Source organism: Pyrus communis, chromosome 8 (genome assembly GCF_041283825.1).
Source record: "Pyrus communis isolate YQ-2024b chromosome 8, ASM4128382v1, whole genome shotgun sequence".
NCBI lineage: Eukaryota > Viridiplantae > Streptophyta > Magnoliopsida > Rosales > Rosaceae > Pyrus > Pyrus communis.
Window position 1 is genome coordinate 6,185,432 of NC_142572.1, and position 16,905 is coordinate 6,202,336.

A 16,905-nucleotide genomic window follows, 5' to 3' on the forward strand; every position below is an offset into this window, starting at 1 on the left:
GAGATGAGTCTTCTCGCACCTTAGACAGGTACAAAAACACCTTGAGGGAACTGGAGCAAAAGACATACACTTTTCCTGACTCAGATATGGCTGCAATGTTAGACGACTTGCTGGAAAAGAAGGTGATCGAGTTACTGGAATGGAAACGCCCTGAAAAGATGAATCGTGTTAATGATCCTAGGTACTGCAAGTACCATTGTATTATAAGTCATCATGTTGGCAAGTGTTTCATCCTCAAAGAGCTCATCATAAAGCTGCCACAACAAGGGTGCATCGAACTCGACCTGGAAGACACGGCTGCAACGCACATTACTGCAATCGTGTTTAGATCATTTGATTCTGTTTCTCTCCAAATGATGCTTGACCACTCCCGTCAATGCCTAAGCCACATGGCACCTTCTGCACAACCATCGCTGGAGGCAAGTGACCAAAATGCACTTACCGACGATGAAGAAGGATGAACATTGATGACCTACAAAAAGACAAGGAAACCAAAACCACAATCCACAAGGCCAAAGGTGGAACAAGGGAGAAAGCACCGTTGCCGCAACAATAAGAAGCCCAAAAGAAATATAAAAGCTACTAAGCCAACGTACACTTGGAAACCTATGGAGCAAAAGCCACGCATTCCTGTCTCCTTGCATGAGTACTTCCTGAATGACTTCTTCCAACAATGCACTACCACTACATGTCACATGGTTGAAGTAGAAATAGAAGAATCCTCAAAAGGCAAAGTCATTGCCATTAAAAAAGAAAATACCTTCACACCTAAAGACAGCCTGTCGACACACTTTAACATCGAGGAAACGCTAAGATTGCCAAAGAAGATGCGAAGAGCACTAACAGTGGTCTTGGCAAGTCTTGACGCCCACGAAATGCAAGAAAGAAAGGACGAAGGCTTGAAACTTCGACCACATGAGTATGCCACTTTTTATGTTGCCCAAGACGCAATCTATTTTACCAATGAAGACTTGCTGCTAGGATCCAAGCCTCACAACTGTCATCTCTTGGTCTCTGGATACGTAAGGGAACATAAAGTCAACCACATGCTTGTGGATGGTGGATCGGCCATAAAGATCATGCCAAAGTTAACAATGACCATAATCGGCATCAAGGTGGATGAATTATCCCTAAGCCGTCTACTAATCCAAGGTTTTAATCAAGGAGGACAAAGGGCGATGGGCATGATCCGAGTAAAGATGACCATTGGTGAACTCAAATCAAGCACGATATTCCACGTGATTGATGCAAAACTTCCTACAGCTTGTTCCTAGAAAGACCTTAGATCTACAGGAATGGAGTAGTGACATCCACCCTCCATGAATGCTTAAAATTCTACTGGGAAGGAGTAAAGGTGATCCAAGGTGATACCAAGCCATTCACCGAAGTCGAATCACACTTTGCAGACGCCAAGTTTTACATGGATGAAGACATGGTGCCTGAAGCTCTTCAAGAAGAGATCCAATCCACGGGCAAAGCAACACCTAAAAAGTAGGAGTGGCAAGCCATGCCCAATAAGCAAAAAGGGTAAGCTGTGCCATCTTCAAGCAAAAACGATGACGAGCCTGCTAAACTTGCAACAACCAAAGGGAGTAGAACGCCTTCAAAATGACCGAACGCACCCGTCTTCCAATACATCCCGATGTCGAGAAGAAATAATGGTCAATCTCCGTTCGAAACTGGAGCAAGCAAAACCGACACACAACTGCGGAAGGATAATGTAAAGTTGCTCAAGACGCAGTTTTGCCTCTGACACAGCTAGGCAATGCTAAGGTTGTAAAACCACCTCAAGGCTTCATAAAAGCTCTGCAAAAGGGGGTGGAACAAAGCTTTCTTCCAACCAAGATGACTGAAGAAGGTTTTGATCCAAACGCTTACAAACTCATGTCGAAGGCTGGGTACGACTTCGCTTTCTCTTCGAATCTTGGAAAGAAGGTTTCAAACACCGTTAACGACAAAGAACACAACCTCACCAAGACTCAAAAGAAGTTGAAGGAGCATGGTTACGGAGTTGATAACAACAAAGCTGAACTCGGCTTTACACCAAATGCACATGTGAAGATTTCAAGCAAAGCGAAAAACGCTAGCACTCAACACATCAGCATGAACGTCGAACACGATCAAGAGAAGCCTAAGTTCACCCCTCGGACGTCAGTCTTTGATAGAATGAATCGGTCAAGACCAAACCTCCGTTTTCAAGAAGTTTAACACGCCAACATCCCAAAACTCTATTTTCAAAAGGTTGTCAAAACCTAAGAAACAAAGCAACACGGCTAGCTCACTTCGATCAACTTTGGAAAGACTTGAAGACAATAAGAAGTCTTCTAGAAAGAGGGAGTCAACACCAAAAGGAAGAAAAGCTCGACGTTCTAGCAGATAAAAGGTGATATTCAAAGCTCTATTCTTTCAAGGATAAAGCGGCAAACAATCTTGGAGGTCGACACAAATGGATCACTAAAAGTAAGAAGGCGCACCATTATCCACACTGGACAATCTTCATGCCAACAAGCTTGAGATGACAGCACTGAAGAAGAGGTCCAAGTTGTCTTCCACATTACGATTGAAGAAGGCAAAGAAGACGAAATCATCGTGAAAGATGTCACTACTGTGCCACCATAGCTCGAAGATGAGGGGCAAGCCACGATTAATGATCTCAAAGAACTCAACTTAGGCACAAGCGAGGAACCAAGCCTATCTTCGTAAGTATACTATTAAGTGCGGACGAGATAGAAGAGTATTACCAGCTGTTATTAGAATACAAAAACATATTTTCTTGGACCTACAAAGAAATGCCTGGCCTTGACCTTATTATCGTTGTGCATCATCTTACAGTTAAGCCTGGAATACGACCGATAAAGCAAACTCAAAGATGTTATCGATCCGAGCTCATCCCGTAAATTGAGGCTGAGATTGACAAGCTAATCGAAGCAGGCTTCATTTAAGACATGCAATACCCTAAATGGATCTCCAACATCGTCATTGTCCTTAAGAAATCTGGACAAATATGTGTTCACGTAGATTTCCAAGACTTTAACGATGCTTGCCCGAATGACGACTTCCCCTTGCCAATCATTGAAATCATAGTGGACGCAACCACTAGGCACGGGGCATTGTTATTCATGGAAGGCTTTTTTGGATACAATCAAATTTGCATGGCTCTTGAAGACGAGGAACTAATAGCCTTCCACACTCCAAAAGGTATCTACTGCTACAAGGTGATGCCCTTTGATTTGAAGAACGCTGGAGCTACATATCAACGCGTAATGCAGAAAATCTTCAATGACATGCTACACAAAAATGTAGAATGTTACGTAGATGATGTAGTGGTCAAGACAAAGAAAAAGTCATATCACTTGAAGGATTTGCAGATAGTGTTCGAAAGGCTACGAAAATATAACCTCAAGATGAACCCATTAAAGTGTGCATTTGGCGTCACCTTTGGAAAGTTCCTCGACTTCCTTGTCAAGCACCGTGGCATTGAAGTGGAGCAATTATAGATCAAGGGCATTCAAAGCATGCCCGAGCTGAATAGTCTACAAAGATGGCTAGCCTTTATTAGACGCTTCATCTCTAACCTTGCAGGGCGTTGTCAATCGTTCAGCCTACTCATGAAGAAGGATGTTTTGTTTGTATGGGACGAACCATGCCATAATGCTTTTGAAAGCATAAAAAAGTATTTATCAAGTCCACATGTCCTGGGGGCGCCTGTGCCCAGGAAGCCGCTCATATTATACATCACCACTTAGGAAAGTTTAGTTGGAGCACTCTTGGCACAAGAAAATGAATCCCAGAAAGAATGAGTGTTTTACTACCTCAGTCAAACTCTCACCGGTGCTAAGTTGAACTACTCCCCAATAGAAAAGATGTGCCTTGCCTTAGTGTTCACTATCCAAAAACTTAGGTATTACATGCATGCTTACACCATCCACCTAGTTACTAAAACTGATCCGATCAAATACGTCATGTCCGAATCAGTCTTGACAAGGCGACTCGCTAAATGGGCATTGCTTCTTAATCAGTATGAGATCATCTACGTTTCAACTAAAGCCGTCAAGGGACAAGCGCTATCAAACTTCCTTGCCGATCACCCAATTCCAACTGATTGGAAAATCTCAGAAGACTTGCCTGACGAAGAGGTGTTCTACATCGACATCTTTCTGACATAGACGATGTTCTTTGATGGATCTACATGAGCAAACGGAGCGGGGGCATGAGTAGTATTCATGTCGCCATAGAGGCAAATACTACGTTATTCCTTCCAACTAAGTGAATTATGCTTTAACAATGTCACTAAGTACCAAGCACTGATCATCGGCCTCCAAATGGCAATCAACGTGGAAACCACAACCCTTGAGGTATATGGCGACTCCAATCTCATAATTAATCAACTCTTAACTGAATATGAGGTGAGGAAATATGATCTCGTCCCATACTTCCGGCTGGCAACTTAACTGCTACAAAAGTTCAAGACCGTAACACTAGAACATGTGCCAAGAAAAGAAAATCAAATGGCTGATGCTCTTGCCAACCTAGCCTTGAGTATGACATTAGGAGAAGATGAAGCTACAAACATACCAGTTTGCCAAAGATGGGTGATCCCGCTTATCACTGAAATGCTACTGGATGATACAAACATCATCTCATTACTTCCAGTCGACAGTGAAGAGTGGAGATGGCTGCTGATCAACTACTTGGAGCATGGAAAGCTTCCAGATGATCCCAGACACCACTCTAAAATACGCCGACGAGCGCCTCGCTTCCTCTACTACAAAGGAACACTCTACTGACGCTCTTTTGAAAGAGTACTTCTGAGATGCCTAGGTGAGGAAGAAGCCAATCAAGCCATGAAAGAAGCACACTCATGTGTATATGGGGCACATCAGTTTGTGCCAAAGCTACATTTTCAGCCCAAAAGAACAGGTTACTATTGGCTAAGCAAGGTGAAGGACTGCCTAGAACACACCAAAAGGTGCCAAGCCTGCCAATTCCACACCAACTTCATACATCAATCGCCTTAACCATTACACCTTACAGCTGCTTTATGGTCGTCCGATGCATGGGGATTAGACATCGTAGAAACAATTATGCCAAAGTCATCTTCAGGAAAAGCTTACATCTTAGCTACAACAGATTATTTCTCTAAGAGGCCTGAAACTATACCCCTAAGAGAAGTCAAGAAGGAAACTGTCGTCCGTTTCATCAAGGAGCATATCATCCACCAATATGGTGTGCCTCGCTACATTATCACTGACAATGGAAAATATTTCTCCAACTAACTCGTGGACGAGCTCTGTGAGAAATACAAGTTCAAGTAGCACAATTATTACATGTATCATGCTCCGGCCAACGGTCTTGCAGAAGCATTCAACAAAACATTGTGCAACCTTTTAAAAAAGGTGATCGACCGAACAAAGAGAGACTGGCATAAAAAAATAAACGAAGCACTTTGGGCATATAGGACGATACATAGGACTCATATCCAAGCTACACCTTATTCTCTCATATATAGCATGGAAGCTGTTCTACCGCTCGAAAGTCAAATCCCCTCACTAAAGATGGCTATACAAGAAGGCTTGATTGGAGAAAAGAATGCAAAGTTGCGTCTTCAAGAGCTGGAAGCGCTGGATGAGAGAAGGCTCGAAGCTCAGCAGCACTTGGAGTGTTATCAAGCACGACTCTCCAAGGCTTTCAACAAGAAAGTTTGCCCTCGTTCTTTTCAAGTGGGAGATCTCGTCCTTGCATTATGTAGGCCTATCATCACAACTCACAAAACAAAAAGCAAGTTCACATCAAAGTGGGATGAACCTTATGTAATACAAGAAGTCTACACCAATGACGCCTACTTAATCATGGCGGAAGACAGCTCGACCCCATTAATGGCAAATTCTTGAAGCGCTAGTACCCCTGAAATAAACGAACCACACTCTTCGCCCGCAAGAGCATAAACTGTGCACGGCAAAAAAAAAAAAAAAAAAAAATCATTCATTCATTTGAACTACGTTATGACTTGATCTCTTCTTTTGAGGGGTACATAGGCAGCTCGAACATTCAACTTTGGGTTCAGTCACATCAAAATAAAAAATAAGGGTTTTATTAAAGGTTTTCAATTTATTACAAAGGCAACAAAAGTTACTTTGTAAAAATAAATAAAATAATATATATATATATATATATATTTAATTATAGTTTGTATGTGTGTGTATATATATATCTACAACTCGTGGGTCGCAATCGAGTTTGAGCAGCAATAAGAGAAGGCAGAAAGTGCCATGGACTCCAAAGCAACACCAGGCCCAAGCCTGCATCAAGTTCAACGTCCAGGCCCAGTCCTTTTGGCGCTCAACTCCCCAGCCACGTCACTCTCTTCTGTAACTCTCTCGGTGTTTCCAAACTCAAAGCAGGACCCCTAAGTGCCGCAACCAACCAAGTGGACAAAGAAAGTCACCATGGCCGCCTCGATCGGGATTGGACTCTTGGGATGCTCTTTGGCTTCACCTTCTTCCTTTGTTGCCATATTCGTCAACGTGTATCGGCTGATCCAGTACGACATCTCCGATGCTTCTTTTGGATCTTGGCTTGCCAACCTCAACCACCATGCTGGCTCTTTGAACTTCGCCCCCGACCTTAATCTCTCCTGCACTGTCTTCACCATCCCACTATTTTCATCTGATAAAAATCTGCAAGGCTTTCACCTTCAGCGCACTCTGCCTCCCCAATTGCAAGCCTCCCGACAACGACGCATCCTCCTCGTGGCCCCAATCCACTACTTCGCACGTTGACCCTGCTCTTTCCAGCTTCGTCGAGGTTGACTCTGTCACCAAAGCCGAGTTCCGGGATAAAGGATTCCGCTTCATCAGGCGCACTAAGCTCGTAAGCACTGCCTTCCAGAATCATGTGTTTCTCGGCTTCATATTGTTGATGTTGCTGCTATACCCTCCGATCCAAACCATCAAGTCGAATGGCCTTTAGAATGTTTTTGCTCTCCACGACGACCCATAGCCACCGATGGTGACCAAACCCGACTTCTGGCTCCAAGCTTGACTCCAAGTAGGCCTTGAATTCCCCCGTTAAGTCTATGGTAGGTTTCTTCAAGACCAAAGATAGTAACAATGAGGAAGAGGTTTCTTAGGACACTCTAAAGGTCATGCTTTCGTTCATGGGAGCTCTGGAGTCAGCCAAGGAGCTGCTCAGATTTAAAAGTGCCGAGTTTTTCATCCAACTCCGCTCCTCATCTTCCGCTGCAACTCCTCCACTTCAAGCTTGACGCCTTACACCACTGAAGTTCATCACTCTGGCCACCATGATTAAAATTGGTGAAGAACTTCAGTGACCGCTGTCAAATGGCTAGTCCGTCGTGAAGCTCAACGCCTTGCACCACCTCGAGCTCGTCATTTTGACCACCATGATCGAAATCAGCGAAGAGCTTCAGTGACCGCCGTCAAACGACTAGCCGATCGTGAATCTGACTGATACCTTAGAATGTGATTAATAAACCAAAGTTTGTCAACGCACATTTGGTTGCCACTGCTGCTGCTTGTGAATGTGATTAACAAAACCAAAGTCTGTCAACTCACACATATTTGCCTCATGCTGCTCCAAGTTCCTCTGCATTTCTCCCTGCACCATGTGGAGGATATATAGAAAAGAAAAGGAAGATGTTGGCTGACAAAAAAAAAAAAAAATATAGAAGTTTCAGGAATGGTGCACGGCACCATATGACGGGTTCTGAGTGAGATTAATCTGTAGGATAAAGGCACATGTTCAGAAGTCACCCATTAACACATTTGACATGAGTTTCCACATGCCAATTCAAAGGTGGAGCTCACATTTTTCTAAAGAGGAATGATATCCTATGCAAAGTCAAGCACCCACCAAGGAACCCAGCTGTGCAATCTTGAAATCACTCACAATTGCATGCTACTATTAGCAAGTCAAGAAGAAAAAAGAAAAAGGGTGGTGGCGACAGAATAATTGAAAAGTAGAAAGTAGGGGGATGATGGTGCATCAGGCACTAAAAAAATAAAATAATAAATAAATAAAATAAAATAAAAAGGAAGTAACACATCTTGGTGAGATATATGCTTTATTTGTACTTAGCACAATGCACTGAATAAAATAAAATAAAGCCCGTCTATTGATATCTTTGGAAATTAAAAATATGTACAAAAAAAAAAAAAAAAAAAAAAAAGAGAAAGAAAGGGAAGCCTTCACAAAGGTTGCTCACGTGACGCTACAATACTTGGCGGAACATTAGGAAGAAGAGGCACCAAAGGTTGATTATTCGGAGCCTCAATACTTGGTCGAACTCTAGATGACGAAGGCAAAAAGTGCCTCTAGAGTACAGCCACAAACATTTGATGGTGACTTTGAATCCAACCTTCGGATTCCTGCAGTTGATCAAGCTTCCTCTTCATGCTTATCAAATAATTATTTGCAAGCATGTGCAAATCTCTATTCTCGCGCTTGAGCTATTTGATCTCTTGTCTAAGATTTGCCACCTCGGTCGTCAATGATTCAACTTGGCAAGTTCAAGCAAGTAGGCGTTTGCCCATATTGGACACAGAGCCTGCACACTGAACATTGAGAGCTAGGGAGCCTTGGATAGCCAACCTATTAGACCGTCTTAAAAGCAGCCTATTATCTGTAAGAGTAAGGAGGTTCCTAGCTATTACCGTAGCCGTTATTGCATCCTTCATCATAGAGTCTTCAACTGTAAGAGGGCTATTAGAGGATAAGAAGGAATGGCACCATATATTACCCTGACGCGGCACACCTGTATCACTCATGAGACTCAAATCTAAGTAAATGTTAGATGGGTAGGCTATTTTTAAAAGTGGTAAAAGAAAAGGGTTGGATGGAGTAAAATCTTAGAAATACACTAGTGACAATTTTCATAAGCAGGCGATCTTCAAAATGTGCATGTTGGATATGATCGATACCTCTATAAAAAGAGAGGCAACACAGCCATCAATTCAAAAATCGAAGAGACACCATTCTCTGAATATCAAAAGCTGGATTTTCCTACATAAAGTTCGTCAACACTTTTCAGACGCAACCTCAGCTTGTCAGATAGTACGTGCAACTTTGTCAAATATCTCTGATAAAGTTGAAAACATGTGAATTCACTATTCCAACTACCATACTTTTGTTGACAAGCGTGGATGACAAAGCCACATCCGCACCATTACAAGTTATTAGGAAATCCCTATATAGGTCGACCTTCATCCTCCATGGCAAGGCACACATCCAAAATGCTTGAATCTTCTTCCTTGCCAAGAATACATCTATAACCAAACCTCTCAACATACTCAGTTTTCTTCCTCTCTGAAAATACCTCTTCAACCAAGTCATACCAGAGCAAAGTATCTCATATCATCAGGGTTGAAAATAGGAGTATCTCATAGCATACTTTATCCCTGTCATTTTCTTTGTTCTTGTTCTTCCCTGCAGGACAAGGAAGAGAGCGATCAGTCGGCACTTGGAATCAAGCTTCCTGTCAGGAACTGACTGCCTGCAACCCCTTCCCTGATTGTTTACCTAGCATCGTTCTCGAGTACTCATCTTCAGCTGTTGATGTATTTCTAGAGAAGATACCATATGCCTAAAGAACAGATAAGGCAAGCAAAAATGATACATCGAAACATGTGGAGACAAGCGCAACAAATACATGTCTTGATTCATCCGCTACTTCTTCAAAAGCAAAAGTATATCATATCATCATGGTTGAAAGTAAAGGTATCTCATATCATGTTTTTTCCATGTTTTTTCCTTTGCCCTTGCTCTTGCCTGTAAGACAAGGAGAAAGAAAGCAATCAGTCGAAACCTGAAATCAAACTTCCGAACTGCAACTAATTGCCCAGAACCTTTGCATGGTTGCTTACCTAGCATTGCTTTCGAGTGCTCGTCTTCAACTATTGGTGGGTCTCGAATTTCCTCAGCGAATACTCCAGGACAGTTGATATGATGTTGGCTCTTTACATTGAAGCTGCCAAGCATGGATGAGTCGCTGAGAAGTGATGCTCTGAAAGACCATTTAAATGCAAAAGGTCGCGCACCATTTATGCTATGCAAAAGAAACAAGCAGAGAAGAATGCAACGTGATGAGCTGTAACAAATCACTATAGCACGATGCCCTTCTCTGCAGAACCGCATAATCCAGATGAAGAAGTCTAAGTCAAATCCAAGCTCAACATCGTTGCTCTAATCGAAGTGCTTGAGAAGCCTCAACAACCCTTAAATGGATTACAAGTCTGAATCAAGATCAAGTTTCTAGCACCCTTGAATCAAGTTCAGCTCCAGATCAAAGGAGTAAGTTCAGATCTTTGGAAGAAACTAGAAAATCCTCTAGCCTAGTTCAAAATTAAGCCTGTGGAAAATCAACAATGGGAGGAAACCATAAAATCTTCCAGCCGAATTCAAGATCAAGCCCCAACGGCCCTTAAAGAAATTTCCAGCCCAATTCAAGATCAAGCCTCGACGACCCTTAGATCAACATCTACATTAAGGGACTTCAACATTTATTTCACCAAAATTTCAATGTTTACAAATGCCCCCACTTCAAGGCACGTTGTATACATGTGCTTGTTACGTGTAGAAGATGCATTTTGAAGTCCCTTAATGCTCCAGAAAATAGACATCCATAGCTTTCCAAGCATATAAGGCTCATTCTCTAATTCATTCTGAGCTGTCCGCAAATTGCTTCCAAAGTCAGCTGACGTGCATAGGCAGTTTTGACGAATTTGTTATTTAAAGTTCCACTTGTGCTGTTTTTCTTTTCTTTACTTGACAAATCCTACAAAACACAAAAACAAAGTAAATAGCTCAAAAATATAAGGAACTAACTAAGAAAAGACAAGTGAATTTGATGTAAAATATATATAGATATGAGCTTATCAATGAGACCTACACTTAACCAATATGAAAAATAAGCTTATAAGGCCTAAACGCCATGAGTCGAACCCAACACCGTCAAGACACACAAGGTAATCATCATATCATCACCCCAAAGACTTTGCAAAGACAAGAGAATATGATTGTGAATCCCTTAAACCACTCAATGACCCTATGACAGAAAGACCGCACCAGCCTTTGATGATCTTGCAATCGTCAGCTAAAACTTTACTATAAGTCACCTCAACAAGCATCAAGCTTCTCCGCATAATCCTTGCCAAGCACACAAACCACAGAATCACCACCTTTTGCTCTAACTCTAAGTTCTGGGGCTAAACAAGTCATAACTGCTACAAAAGCTCTCCTTCTTAGAAAGAGAGAGTGACCATAACCACAAAGGCTCTCTTCAACAAAGTGAGAGAGCAAACCTACTAAAAACAAGAAAAGAAAGAGAACGGATTAAGATGGATTGCCGCCGACCTTAAGACCAAAGGCTAGGGTCGACAACTATAGGTTTGTTCTTTGAATTTCTACTTTTCTTGGCTAGGGCTTTTTTCCCTATCATTTTGCAATATAATTGATTAAACATCGGTCACAATATTGTAAAAATACTATACTTTTATTTTAATCAATAAGGGAGAGTGTGTCAACTTTCGAACTTAGAATATCTTACAACACTATGAAAAAAAAATGATAAAAGCAAGAGTTGATTGGATATAGACTATTTGTACATTTACTAATTCATTATTCAGCAAGAAACAATTCACTTGAGAAAGAGTTGAGAAAGAGTTGAGAAAGAAATCAAAATTCAACTTCCCAGTGTAGTTATTTACTAAACTAACTAGAACCAATGTAGAAATGATACTAAGTGTTCATAAGATTTTCACTAATTTACCTTTGTCAAAAAATGAAAATAGGAGATTATCATTCCCCATTTCATGTGAAAGCTTTGTTACTCGAACAAGGGTGCATTTTGATATTTCTTTGGCTTTGCCAAGCGCCTTCTAAAGGTGTGCTTTTACAAGGTATGATTGTTATACTTACGGTTGTGTTATTCACATATTTTTTGTTAATTTCTGTCTTTTAAATCCTATTCAATTTATTCGATTCGATAGTAAAAAATTGAGAAGGGAACTAGACTACCAATCCCATCCAAGGGTCCAACTCCTCAAGAGTTGTGAGTAGAATTCCTAATATTGTATATGTCTCAGCCTCAGTCGTATTTTCATTTCTCATATCATTAGTACACACACAGGTAATTCATAGTTAAAATAGAGTGTTGATAGATCCGCCATATTGTCCTATTTGAACAACCACATAATAATTGCACATACCATAATAATTTTAAAATTTTAAAATTTTATTTCTCTACCCACCATTATTCCTAAAATAACCTCTAACATATTTTTTTTGGGAATTTTAACGAAAGCTCCCAGTATTGTTCACTTTAACGAAAAACCACATTTTTACACTAAAAAGTCAATCATGGTACTATTCATTTTACCCTTTATTTTGTCCTTATCGTTAAAACTCAAAGTTTTCAAGCCCTTTTCATTAGTTTTCTTTTTTTCTTTTTTCAATTTTCAAAGAACAATATTAATATGTTTTTTGAAAAAAGATCATCCTTCCTTATTTGCAACTCCACACCTGCATTACCCGAGCCACACCAACACATCCACACACCCCCATCAAAAACCAAAACCCTGTGGCACCTGGTTGGTGGCATCTCCTTTGTAAAAAGAGAAACGGGAGGGGGAGGAAGAGAGAGAAGCATGATATAGCTCCACTACAAAGGCAAATTGCTCCATATCGATTTATTCGAATTAGGAGTTGGGCATTTTTTTTTATTTGAAAATATGGGTTGTCATCGTCCTCTTCCATGGTGTCTCTTCTGTTGCATCTCCATTTTGCATGTGACCGGTGGCTGTTGTTGTTCGTCTATGAGGAAGAGGAAGAGAGGATGGAGGTGGTAATATAGGAATTGAAAGGGATAGTGGGGTGGTGTTTGTTGCTGGGAGGGGTGATGGATGATTGGGACTTGATAGTCGTCAGCACATCGCGGATGATTTGGGAGGGTGAAGAATTTATTTTAACTTTTGTTAGTTTTAGTTTTTCTTTATTCTATTTTAGTTTATTTAATTAAAATTATAACGAATTTATAAATATGAATTTAAAAGTCTTTCACTAAAAAGATAAATATGTAATTATTATTTTTATTAAAAAGTGAGTGAAAATTAAGACAATGAAGCGGTTTTAGTAGTATTTTAAAAATATTATAACTGCTTACGAATAAACTTTCCTATTCTAATCTTTCTCACCAATTTCTTTTGTTATTTTCTAAATTGTGGACTTTGTTGTAGCCTATTTTATTGATAAGGGGAAGGGGGCCAGCGGCAAGGAGAGAGATTGGGAAAGAGATATGTTTGTAGAATTGTAGAGAGAGATCTATATTCTCCCTCCTATGTAGTGCCTTTATTCATAGTAATAAGGGAGAGAAGAAAATCATTCATCCCCAAGGAATACAAGTCCATTTAGGAAAGGATAACTAGAATAAAACCTAATCTAGGATTTACACAATCACACTTAAACTAGGAAAGTTTACAACACTCCCTTGAGTGTGTAAATACTCAAGATAGATTCAGCATCATGCAAAAGTTGAGGAAGTCGACTCATCGGTATTGATTTTAAGGAACAACGTTTATTCTCAATGAGGTAGGAATTTGCATAAAGAAGTAAGTCTCACTAAAAAACCCTAAGGCTATGGTAAAAACCTGAGTAGGGACAAAATCCTTAGTCTAAGGAAAAATGTGTAAGCAATACAAGGTTAAAAAAAACGTCTACGAAAGGTCATCAGGGATATGACTAACCCAAGGTGGGTGCCTTGTTAAAACCTAGTTAGGTAGCAAAAACCGAGTGCAAAAAATGCTCCTAATCGTAGGGGAAAAAAGTACATTAAGATCAAGCAAGTATACTTCAGGATACTCCCCTTAAGTTTGACACAATTCCAAAGAAAACTAGTAATTGCTACAACTTAGAAAGCTTACGCATACCAATTCCTTGAACAAGCTTTTGAAGCGTCGTATTCGACAGTGATTTGGTGAAGAGGTCAGCCAGATTGTCTTGTGAAAGGATTTGCTTGGTTTCAATCTTCTGATGCTCTTGTTGTTGATGTGAGAAAAAAAACTTCAGCGCAATGTGTTTGATGTTGTCTCCTTTGATGTAACCCTTCTTGAGCTATTTGATGCATGCTACGTTGTCTTCATAAATCATCGTCGAGACATCTATGACGAGGTAAAGGTCGCAAGAGCTTCAAATATGGCCCGTTATTGCTCTTAACCAAAAACATTCCCAAGTTACTTCATGTAAAGCCACAATTTCAACAGGGTTAGACGAAGTGGCAACTAAGGTCTATTTAGTTGACCTCCAAGAGATTGTGGTGCCTCCAATGGTAAAGATATAATTCGTTTAAGAATGCGCCTTATGCGGATCAAATAACTATCCTACGTTGGCATAACCAACAAGGCAAGAATCGACTCAAGAAGCAGAGGATATGGCATCGCTTAAGGATCCGTAACGATAGAACAAGCCCAAATCCATAGTACCTTTAAGGTAACGGAGATGTCTTTCACGCCAATCCAGTGTCTGCGTGTTGGTGCATTACTGTATCTTGCCAAAAGATTAACAACGAAAGAGATGTCGAGTATAATGCATTGAGCTAAGTACAATAAAGTGTCTATCGCACTTAGATAAGGAACTTCATGCTCAAAAATCTCTTCATAATCCTCCTTTGGACGGAAGGGATCTCGTTTTACATCTAGCGATCCCATAGGAATACTCGAAGGCTTCACTTTATCTTCATTAAAGCAACGCAACACCTTCTGGGTGTAGTTCGATTGATGAACTAAGATTCCATTCGAACAATGCTCTATCTCGAGACAGAGACAATATTGAGTCTTACCTAGATCTTTTATCTTAAATTCTAACTTCAAGTGCGCAACAATTCTCGCGAACTCTTCAGGAGTTCCAATGAGATTTATGCCATTAACAAATACTGCAACAATCATAAATCTAGAATATGACTTCTTAATGAACACACAAGCGCATAGTTTGTTGTTCACATATCCTTGACTAGTCAAATACTCACTCAGACAGTTATACCACATTCTTCCGGATTGCTTCAAACCGTAAAGTGAACGCCTCAGCTGAATTGAGAACGTGTTTTGAGGTTTGGAAATATTTAATTTAGTCAATGTATGTCATTCAGGAACTTTTATATAAATTTTCATATCAAGATCCCTATAGAGATGCGCAGTTACTATGTCCATCAGCTGCATATTCAGTTTTTTTAAAACTACTAAACTGATAAGTTAGCGAAAAGTAATCACATCTATAACAAGTGAATAAGTTTTGTCATAGTCAATCCTGGGGCATTGTGAGAAGCCTTGCACAACAAGAAGAGCTTTGTAACACACAATTTCGTTTTTCTCATTACGCTTTCGAATGAAAACCCACTTGTAGCCAACGGGCTTCACATGTGGAAGAGTATGAGCTACAAGTCCAAACACCTTACGTTTCGCAAGCAAATTAAGTTCAACTTGGATTGCTTGTTTCTAGTTTGACTAATCAGTTCTACGTCGACATTCATTAACAGAATGTTGTTCAATGTCATCGCTCAACATGATCTTAGTAGCTACTGCAAATGCTAATGCATCATCAATGATCACCTCATTTCTACACTACACATCATCTAAGCTAGCATAATAGACCGAAATCACGATTCTCGGGTAAGGCATTCGTCTCTTTAAAGACGTTTCCATAATCTAAAATTTCTTCATGATTTGGATAGAATGAGTAACCGACAATCAGATTCACGGTAGGCTCTTCAGAATCTTGTGATGTGGGTTTCCTCTTCTGGGGGTGTGAATCATTTAAACCAAAAGGTTTGCCACACTTTTGTGTAGGGGCAGATGATTGGCTAGCCACTAATGTACATAAATCGGTCAAAGTGGCATCCTAGGCCTCCAAAAGGGAAGTCCGTCGTACATTTGGTACATCCATCTTTGTAGGTGTATTCGCAGCTGGAATATGTCATCTTGTCACTTACGCTAGATCTGTAAAAGCATCTGGCATGCTACGAGCTATGCTCTGAAGATCTAATAAACGTTGCACTTCAGTTTCAAATTGAGCAGTGAGGGGATCTAAATGAGACAAAGTGGGAGTCGTCCACGATAATTCGCATCGTTCTTATCTCCCCCTATCAAAGGTTCTAAGTAACAAATGATCGAAGGAAAATCATATCCGACATAAATTCTCATCCTTCGCTGAGGCCCCATTTTTGTACGTAAGGATGTCAAAATCGGCACATAGACCGCATAACCCAAAACACGCAGATGCAATATGTCGGGGTAGTATCCGGTAACCAATTGAAGGGCGTTATATGGTTGTGGCGTAACAAGCCTCAGACGGACCAACTTTGCTGCGTGTAATATTGCATGGCCCCAAGCAGCGATTGGGAGTTTGGTACGTATAACCAATGATCAAGCAATCATTTGTAAGCGCTTAATGAATGCCCTTGCTAAGCCGTTCTAGGTGTGAACATGGGGTATATGATGTTCTACTTCAACCCCAACCAACATGCAATAGTCATCAAAAGTTTTAGATATGAATTTTCCAGCATTATCCAATCAGATATATTTGATCGGATAATCAAAGTGGTGAGCTATTAGCTTAATAACCTAAGCAAACATTTTGAAGAATGCAGCGTTCCTTGTGGACAACAAGCACACATGTGACCAACGTGTGGAAGCGTGAACCAAAATCATAAAATATCTAATGGTCCGTGAGGAGGGTGAATTGGTCTACAAATGTCCCTCTGAATTCGTTGCAGAAAAATAAGAGGATTTGAATGAATATTGTCATAAAAAGGCCTAGTGATAAGCTTTCCCATTGAACATGTTTGGCATGCGATCTCTTGGATCGAACCTAAACTTCGGGGTTAGTGGATGCTTGTGTGGT